Raw genomic sequence first — 10,265 nt, forward strand, 5'->3', positions numbered from 1 at the left:
TCTCTCTCTCCACCCAATGCTGTGTAAGTGGAGGGTCTCTCTCCCCCCCCCCCGCAGTGTGGGAGTGTCTCTCTCTCTCCACCCAATGCTGTGTAAGTGGAGGGTCTCTCTCCCCCCCCCCCGCAGTGTGGGAGTGTCTCTCTCTCTCCACCCAATGCTGTGTAAGTGGAGGGTCTCTCTCCCCCCCCGCAGTGTGGGAGTGTCTCTCTCTCCACCCAATGCTGTGCAAGTGGAGGGTCTCTCTCCCCCCCGCAGTGTGGGAGTGTGTCTCTCTCTCCACCCAATGCTGTGTAAGTGGAGAGTCCAATTCCAATTCCAATTCAAATGCTTTATTGGCATGAAAGTTTACAGAGAACCATATTGCCAAAGCTTACATATCAAAAAGGTACAGTTTTCCAACATTCTGTAGGTGTCAATCGATTTGACATTTGTTGGGTACATACAATATTACTTTTAAACAATATTAATTTTAAACAGTCTTACTTTTAAACAGTCCTCAGGTTGTGACATGTTGTTACATATTTGGCCCCAAGGTATGGTCTGTCTCCTTCTCCCAGGACTAATCTCAATTTTGACAGGTCATCCAATTCCTTGAAATCTGGGGTTGTTTGGCTTAGCTTGTTGAATAATATGTTTCTTGATGTGTTGAATTTTTCGCATTTTAGGAGGAAATGCATTTCTGTTTCAACCTCGCCGGCCAGACATTGATCGCATATTCTATTCTCTCTAGGCTGCCAGGATTTCTTGTATCTGCCTTTTTCAATTTCCAGTTGGTGGTCGCTTAGTCTGTACCTGGTGAGGGTCTGTCTCTGTTTTGTGTCTCTGATGGTCGTGAGGTAGTCTGCCAGTTTATAATCTCTTTTTAGGGCCCGGTAACATTCTAATCTGCTTTGGCTTTCGGTTATTTTGTTCCAATGTTCCAGGTAGGTTTCTTTGCATTGTTTAATGATTTGGTTCACTCGGATTGGTGTTTGGACGGCTGTGTTGGTCTGGGGCTGGTCAGGGTCCGGCTGAGTACTTAGTTTCAGTAGCAGCTGACTCAGGGGACTCTTTTCTGGGTTTAGCTCTTGGGTCTGAAAGGCTTTGAAATGAAGGGTGTCTGGGGAGCTAGATTTGAGGTGATTTAGGAAGTTTAGTGCTCGTTTTTGGATGTTTATTATCAGTGGGTATCTGCCTAGTTCGGCTCCGCAGTGTGGGAGTGTCTCTCTCTCTCCACCCAATGCTGTGTAAGTGGAGAGTCTCTCTCCCTCCCGCAGTGTGGGAGTGTCTCTCTCTCTCTCTCTCCACCCAATGCTGTGTAAGTGGAGAGTCTCTCTCCCTCTCGCAGTGTGGGAGTCTCTCTCTCTCTCCACCCCACCCAATGCTGTGTAAGTGGAGAGTCTCTCTCCCTCCCGCAGTGTGGGATTGTCTCTCTCTCTCTCTCCACCCAATGCTGTGTAAGTGGGGAGTCTCTCTCCCTCTCGCAGTGTGGGAGTGTCTCTCTCTCTCTCTCTCTCTCCACCCAATGCTGTGTAAGTGGAGAGTCTCTCTCCCTCCCGCAGTGTGGGAGTGTCTCTCTCTCTCCACCCCACCCAATGCTGTGTAAGTGGAGAGTCTCTCCCCATCCCCACCACCCCCCGTCGCAGTGAGAGGGGGGATCTCTCTCTCCGCACCCCCCACCACCACCGCACAGTGAAGAGCCTGCCCCACCTGAATTTAAAGGAACACTTCAGACCCTCCTGTCTTTGAAGTGCCTCGAAACTCAGAGCCTTGAAGTAGTGTTACACGGGCATGGTTATAAACTAGGGCCGGGGGGAGCAGGTGGTTTCAGTCCTTCTGGGCCCTCATTTGACGTCACCGGCTGATGAACTCGCACTCGTTCTGCAGCTGTGTCGTGATGTTCAGGTCGATTATCCGGGTCTTCGCCCCCTACCTTGCACACCAGAGAATCACGGGCAGTGGGACTGCCATTTTTGCATGCACTCCCATGGTGTGCAAGGTAATGTGTTCACTAACACACTTATTTTAATCATGGGTTACCAACAGCAGGCATCGGGGACCTCGGTGAATGATGGGACCAACAGTTTATCTCCTTAACCAATGAGATTAAAGGATTAGGAAAGAAACAGAACAACAGAGAAACGCGAGCGAATTAGTCAAGTAAGGTCCAGCAAGAGAAATAAAGAGAGGGAAAGAAAGATTGGATTAAGACAGAGAGAAAAAAGAGGGACAGATAGGGAAAGTAAGAAAAAACATTAAACAATTTTACATTTAAAATTTAAAAAATCTCAAACAATAATTGACTACCTGCAGGAATGATACTCCACTGATTAAATTGTTCCCTTTCTGGGCCATTGAGGTTGAGTGGTATTACAGGAACATAAATCTCCTCATTAAAAAGGTACTTATGCTGTTAATTACCAGCCCTGACTTTCTGCGAGGAGTTTCATGGCCATTAATGCGCAGAGGCACCAAATTCATGAAGCTCACAGGGAGGCTGTGGGCGAGATGACTTTTCCGCGAGGCCAATGGTGGAGCGGCGCAAATCGTCCCGCAGCTTGTGGCGATTCGCAATTCGTAGGATAGCACTTGCTTGTCACAAGTTGCTGGATGATTGAACGATTTTCACACTAATAACAGCGAGTGCCATTAAACCCGAGGCTATTTTGGCAGCAAATTCTGTACCAGTGTAGCATAATAAGTAGCATGCGGAAACAGTGCACAGAGGAAATGACCCCCGACCCCACTTTTGAGTTGGGGTCGGAGCAGGTGACCAGAAGTCACGAATGCACAAAGGGTCCTCGTCTTGACATTGCCTCAGGGCTCTTTTGCCAGATTACCACACCAACACACTAATTCCACAAAAAACACGTGCACCTGTAACTATGCCACTTGTTTTCAGTGCTGTCCCTCTCCGTGGTCCTGAAGTTCAGTAAAAGGCTCTTTTGGGGCCTGTTAAGGTTTCGAAATTAAACAGGAGAAATGAGCAAGGCCCAGATAAAATTTTCAAATCCAGCCCCAGGGCCCAGACAGAAGACTAGGCTTAAACATAAGGAACTTCTAGTCTGGCATTTGTAATTTAATGAACTACTTTATGGGTGAGCAGTTCTGGGCACCACACCTTAGGAAGGATATACTGGCCTTGGAGGGAGTGCAGTGTAGGTTTACCAGAATGATACCCAGACTCTAGGGGTTAAATTATGAGGAGATATTACACAAATTAGGGTTGTATTCCCTAGAATTTAGAAGGTTAATGGGTGATTTGATCAAAGCTTTCAAGATATTAAGGGGAACTGATAGGGAGAAACTATTTTCACTGGTTGGGGATTCTAGGACTAGGGGGCATAGTCTAAAAATTAGAGCCAAGCCTTTCAGGAGTGAAATTAGGAAACACTTCTACACACAAAGGATGGTAGAAGTTTGGGACTCTCTTCTGCAAACGGCAGTTGATGCTGGGTCAATTGTTATTTTAAATCTGAGATTGATAGATTTTTGTTAACCAGAGGTATTAAGTGATATGGGGCAAAGGCAGGTATATGGAGTTAGGTCGCAGATCAGCCATGATCTCATTGAATGGCGGAACAGGCTCGAGAGGTTAAATGGCCTCCTCCTGTTCCTATATGAGTTTTTAAGCTGATTTTTTATAATCAGAATTGGGTTATTTTATTGTGTGTTTGTTAGAAATGATGGCCCCGAAATTTCTCTCCTGTGCAACAGTGATTATGGTCAGTTCCCTGGAACAATGGAGAGGAAAAGGGAGCAGAGACCCATGACACTGGCTCTCTGTCCCCATTGTAATTTCTTGGGGATCCCATGGGGGGGGGAGTGAAGGGGGCAATTGCAAAGACTGAGATTGATAGATTTTTTGTTGGGTAAGGGTATCGAGGGATATGGAGCAAAGGCGGGCAAATGGAATTGAGGTGCAGATTAGCCACGATCTGATTGAATGGTGGAGCAGGCTCGAGGGGCTAAGTGGCCTCCTCCTGTTCTTAAGTTCCACTGGGTAGGCCTCAGCTGGAGTATTGTGTCCAATTCTGGGCACCACACTTTAGGAAGGATGTCAAGGCCCTGGAGAAGGGTGCAGGGGATATTTACCAGGATGCTACCAGGGATGAAGGACTACAGATATGTGGAGAGACTGGAGAAGCTGGGCTCATTCTCCTTGGAGCAGAGAAGGTTAAGGAGAGACCCAACAGAGGTGTTCAAATTTATGAGGGGTTTTGATAGAGCACGTAGGGAGAAACTGTTTCCTCTGGCAAGTGGATCGGTAACCAGAGGTCATAGCTTTAAAATAATTGACAAAAGAACTAGAGGGGAAATTAGGAGAATTATTTCACACAGAGGGTTGTTCAGGTCTGGATCGCACTACCTGAAAGTGTGGTGGAATCAGATTCCACAGTAACTTTCAAAGGCAATTGGACATGTACCTGAAGAGGACTAATTTGCAGGGTTGTGGGGAAAAAGCTGTGTTGTGGGACTAAACTGGACAGAACTTTCAAAGAGCCGGCACAGGCACGACAGGCTGAATGGCCTCCTTCTGTGCTGTGTCATTCTATGTCCCTATGAAGGGAAGGGCCGAGTGCTTGCATGGAGTAGGCACCAGCAAAGGGTGGCCATGCAAATGAGGAGGGTGGGTCCAAACGGGGCCTTCGCCTCATTCCGCTGCGAGTATGCCAAGCGGATGCCCGAACAAATGGGAGCAAGAAGAGGTTTGACAGGCTGCCTTGTGCCTGGCTTCCCGTCAGGTGGCAGGAAGGCCAAGAGGTCTGAAAGGGCAAGCGTCTTTTTGACCCACATGTTTGGGCAGCAGCCAGAAGCTCCCCTGAAGCCGATGGCCATCTTCCGCTGCTTCCTGCGACAGTTTGATATTCCACCCACGATTCTGAGGTGCAGGCACCGGCCAAGGGGCCAGGCTTCGGCCTGGGGCCCCCTGGGCCTATGCAGGCGAGTGCTGTCTACCTGACCTTCACCCCGGGGGGCAGTGGGGAATCAGGCCTGCTATTATAATCGGGCCTGCATGCACTGCCCGAGTGGAGAAAGAAAATGATGGCTGAAAATCATATAAATAAATGATTGCAACAGATCATATGGCTGGGTGTGCCGTTGGTTTGTGAATGGTAGCTTTGAGAGATAAAAAGGGAAGAGATTTTTTTGTTTTATGCGAGCCATTCGTTCTCCATTTGAAATGTTTTACTACTACATTGGCTCCCGGTTAAGAAACACCTCAATTTTAAAATTCTCATCCTTGTTTTCAAATCCCTCCATGGCCTCGCCCCTCCCTATCTATGTAATTTCCTCCAGCCTAGCAACCCCTCAATTCTGGCCTCTTGCACATCCCCGATTTGAATTGCTCCACCGTTGGTGGTTGTGCCTTCAGCCGACGAGGTCCTAAAGCTCTGGAATTCCCTCCCTAAACCTCTCCGCCTCTCTACCCTCCTTTGTGTTCCTTAAAAACTACTTCTTTGATCAAGTTTTTGGTCATCTGTCCTAATATCTCCTTATGTGTCTCGCTGTCAAATTTTGTTTTCTAACGCTCCTGTGAAGCGCCTTGGGACGTTTTACTATGTTAAAGGCGCTATATAAATAGAAGTTGTTGTTGGTTCATTAGTCAACTAATATACTTGAGTGGTAACTTAATGGATGTGTCTAATTACAGCAATTGTGGATGTGTAATAGCCGCATATGTAACACTTTAAGGGGTAAGACCTGATGTATGACACCCTCGTGTGACACTTTAATGTGTGACAACCTGAAATTTAACACTTCGAGGTATGGCAGCCTGAGGTGTCACACTTTGAGATGTAACACATGCTGAGGTGTTGCACCTAACGGTGTGACTCTCTGAGGTGACCCTTTGAGGTGAGATGCCCTGAGGTGTGACACTTTGAAGCGTGACACTTTGAAGCGTGACACTTTGAAACATGACGCCCGGAAGCGCCTGGTCTCTCAGGCAGATAGGGAAACCTCCTCTTGAGATATGCCTCAGTGCCTCCAGGTGCAGTGCTACAACTTCAACAGGGTATCAGAGGCATGGAACAAATGGTCTGCAGCATCCTGGGGAAAAACAGCCTGTTCCTTGCAGGCCGCATCATTTACAGAATCATTTAAAATTGCCAAAAGCTCCTACACGTCAGTTAATGATTCCTCACAGAACAAAGCAAAGTACAAGCCAGGAGAGGGGAACACAGCATGACAGCTCCCTGAGCCACTGTAATCCTGCCTGCATGACTCTGCGATCAATCTAAACCATCCAAACCCCTCCATTAGATTCCAGCCTGTATCTCATTCTCGGATATACGTTATTCCAAATAAAAACGATCTGAACCTCTCGATTAAATTCCAGCCTGTAACTCACTCCCAGGGATCCATTATTCTGTATATAAACCATCTGAACCCCTCGATTAGATTCCAGCCTGTAACTCACTCCCAGGGATCCATTATTCTGTATATAAACCATCTGAACCTCTCGATTAAATTCCAGCCTGTAACTCACTCCCAGGGATCCATTATTCTGTATATAAACCATCTGAACCCCTCGATTAGATTCCAGCCTGTAACTCACTCCCAGGTATCCATTATTCTATATATAAACCATCTGAATCCCTCGATTAGATTCCTGCCTGTAACTCACTCCCAGGTATCCATTATTCTGTATATAAACCATCTGAACCCCTCGATTAGATTCCAGCCTGTAACTCACTCCCAGGTATCCATTATTCTATATATACACCATCTGAACCCCTCGATTAGATTCCAGCCTGTAACTCACTCCCAGGGTAACCACTATTCTATATATAAACCATCTGAATCCCTCGACTAGTTTCCAGTCTGTATCTCACTCCTGGGTATCCATTATTCTATATATAAACCATCTGAACCCCTCAATTAGATTCCAACCTGTAACTCACTCCAGGGTATTGATTATTTTATATATAAACCATCTGAACCCCTCGATTGGATTCCAGCCTGTAACTCAGTCCCAGGGATCCATTATTCTATATATAAACCTCCTGAACCCCTCGATTAGATTCCAGCCTGTAACTCACTCCCAGGTATCCATTATTCTATATATAAACCATCTGAACCCCTCGATTAGATTTCAGCCTGTAACTCACTCCCAGGTATCCATTATTCTATATATAAACCATCTGAATCCCTCGATTAGATTCCAGCCTGTAACTCACTCCCAGGTATCCATTATTATTCTATATATAAACCATCTGAACCCCTCGATTAGATTCCAGCCTGTAACTCACTCCCAGGTATCCATTATTCTACATATAAACCATCTGAACCCCTCGATTAGATTCCAGCCTGTAACTCACTCCCAGGTATCCATTATTCTATATATAAACCATCTGAATCCCTCGATTAGATTCCAGCCTGTAACTCACTCCCAGGTATCCATTATTATTCTATATATAAACCATCTGAACCCCTCGATTAGATTCCAGCCTGTAACTCACTCCCAGGTATCCATTATTCTACATATAAACCATCTGAACCCCTCGATTAGATTCCAGCCTGTACCTCACTCCCGGGTATCCATTATTATTCTATATATAAACGATCTGAACCCCTCGATTAGATTCCAGCCTGTAACTCACTCCCAGGTATCGATTATTATTCTATATATAAACCATCGACTCCAGCCTGTAATGAGTTGATATATTTTACGGCTTCTCCCGGCCGCTTATATTTAACTGGCTTTTTCCCAAGCAATGTTTTCGGACCCGACACCAATTGCCATTCCACTCGTTCAAACCCCAATGACATGCTTGCAGTATAATATATAAAAAAAACACAGCCGGATGAGCGTTAAATCGACTGAGGAAACCCATTGCTGGGGGCTGTAAATAATTGACTTGACAGACGAGCTTAGGCCGGTGGTGATGTGCGGCTCTGCGCCTTCCTGATATAAACCCTTGCGCGCACTTTAAAATATTCCAAATTCACAAAATGTAAAGCAATGTTTTCCGCCCCGCTCCCCTCGCCGAGCGCTGCGAGAAACGAAAAGACAGGCTGCCCAGTCAGCACCGGCGCCCGGGGGGTTAACTGAGGTAGGTATGAATGTACAAGATAGGAAAATATTCACACACACCTTGCAAAGAACCCCTGTCACAACGCGGCCCGGGTGCCAGTGGATGTTTCACCAGCAGCCTCGCAGCCCCCCTTTATCTTTGCTCTCCTCTGTGTTCCCAGCGTTTCCCCAGAGATGGGATGGGTGTAAACAGTACCAGAAACTCAACAACACGCCTAGCCATCTGCACACCCCCCCCCCCCCCAGTCCAATTGCTTGTTCCTGTTAAAACATATATAATACTGACAGTTGCAAAAAAAGTCTTACCTTCTCTCTTGTGCGCAGAGATTTGATTTTTTTTGGTGTTGCAAAAATTGTATAAACATTATAAATAAAAGGATATATTGGAGTGGGGTGGGGTGGCGGAGGGTGGTGGTGGGGGTGATGGATGTCAGTACTCACCAGCGGGTCCTTTTGAAGCTTCGGTCCGTAACAGCACAGCACAGCAAATCCACACGTTTTTAAAAAAAAAATACAGACGACCAGCACTAAGCAGGAGGAAGGGATTGAGGTGGGGGGGGGGGGGGTAGATCAAATAGATGCAGAATTTCCCACCGGATTCGTTGCGGAGTTCGAGAATGTTTCTTGTACACACAAAAAAGAGAGGAGAGATCCGGGAAACGACTGTTCTTGTGAGATTTAATAGGGGAAAGGAGATGGTTGGCAATTGGGGAGGAGGTTCCCACCCCTTCTAAAATAAAAAGGCTCCAAACTAGATGGGGCGGGGGTGAGAGAGCTGGGTGTGAGAGTCCAGGAAGGGAGGGAGGGTATGATGTACCGTCCTCTCTCTCTCTCTCTCTCTCTCTCGAAAGAAGCTCTTTATTCTCGAAGATCAGATTGAACAATATTCTAGGAATCTCTTACAACACACACATTTGTGGTTAGGTTTGACAGCAGGGATGGAGACCCGTTCCTCGCCAGCGTGGGTCCCTCTTAGTTTGAGAGAGATGGGGAGGGATGAGGGGTGGGGAGGGAGAAATCTGATGATTGGGGGGTGGGTGGGGGTGGAACGGGCAATCGAAGGAGCGGGAACTGTGCGACGCAAAAGCGGGTCAGTTTCAGGAGCTCTTGTGTGAATTTCAGGTACCCGAAGCCAAAGGCTTCCTGATTCTGTCAATTTCACCCGGCTCCCAAGGGGGGGCGGGGCGGGGGGGGGGGTGCTGTGGGCGGTTCTTTCGGAAACGTTCCTCTCACTCACGGATCTCACAACTATTTATTTTAAATATTCGTGGCTCTCTCTATCTTGCTGCACCCTGGTTTAAATTCACACCGGGGAGCTGGTCGATATTTTCAGACGGGAGCCAAGCTTCCCCGTTCGCAGGCGCGTCCGTTGGAATTGAACGAGAGCTTCTCCAAAAAATGTTCACATCTATATATTTTGTTATTGTCTCTCTCTCTTTCTCCCACCCTCCTTCTCTGCCTCGGAGCCGGCAACTAATGCAAGGGTTTTCTCTATTGTAGGACAGGAATCCAAATCTCCATTGTTAAAAGATGAAAAAACACCCCTCAAAAATGCACATCGGGAGTCTGTAAATGTTGCAATTGTTCAATAAAAGCTTTCAGAGTGAGATGATCTGGTCTGCAAATCCTCTTTGCTGGATGAATCCACATTTGCCTTCCCGGTTGTATAGCGATAGAATGAAGTATCTAAATCCAGTTTTGTTTTTTGCAGATTGAGAAAACTAATATGATTGTTGTTTTTTTTAAAAAAAGAAAAAGCAGGGATTTTTTTGTGATCTTTTGGCCGGGGCTAGAAAGAGACAGTCCCCCCCTGCTAGCCTCGCCTGCTCTTACCTGTGCTGGTAGGAGCAGGGAGATGGACTCCGTCAATCAAAGGCGCAGCGGCACCCCCCTGGGTCCTAGCGCTCACCCGGTTACACTGCTAATGATGTTATTTGTACATCCTTGGACCATTGACATCAGCAACCGCGGGGTCCTAGCGCCCCCACATTCTCCGCCACTTGTTCAAGTGGCGTCGTGCGCAGGCTTTTTATTAAATCTGAAATAAAAACAGAAAAAAATGCTGGAAATACACGGGATGGGGGGGGGGGGTGGCGGTGGTTGGGGTTTGCGGGTCAGCACCTGAAAGAGAAAATACACAGCAAAGGAGGAGTGGATTTAGGGTCAGATTTGGGGTGGTGAGCTTAGAGAGCTGAGCGTTAACTAATCCACACAAAGGGCAGTGAGTAGGTAGGGCAGACTGCCC

The 10,265-nt window shown here is 46.9% G+C and overlaps 1 protein-coding gene across 1 annotated transcript in view; it reads right to left on the bottom strand.

Annotated features, from left to right (window-relative positions):
- The window catches only part of LOC147095864 (gamma-aminobutyric acid type B receptor subunit 1-like), a 235,019-nt gene extending 225,092 nt beyond the window's left edge, over nt 1-9,927 (bottom strand). Inside the window, exon 1 of the mRNA XM_085973731.1 lies at nt 8,462-9,927. The gene's annotated coding sequence lies outside the window, so the exon portion shown is untranslated. The remainder of the gene's footprint in view (nt 1-8,461) is intronic.
- Between the last annotated feature and the right edge of the window lie 338 nt (nt 9,928-10,265).

Source organism: Somniosus microcephalus, unplaced genomic scaffold, assembly GCF_052327205.1.
Source record: "Somniosus microcephalus isolate GS21.2 unplaced genomic scaffold, FLI_Smic_1.0 unresolved_chr1, whole genome shotgun sequence".
Classification (NCBI taxonomy): Eukaryota; Metazoa; Chordata; class Chondrichthyes; order Squaliformes; family Somniosidae; genus Somniosus; species Somniosus microcephalus.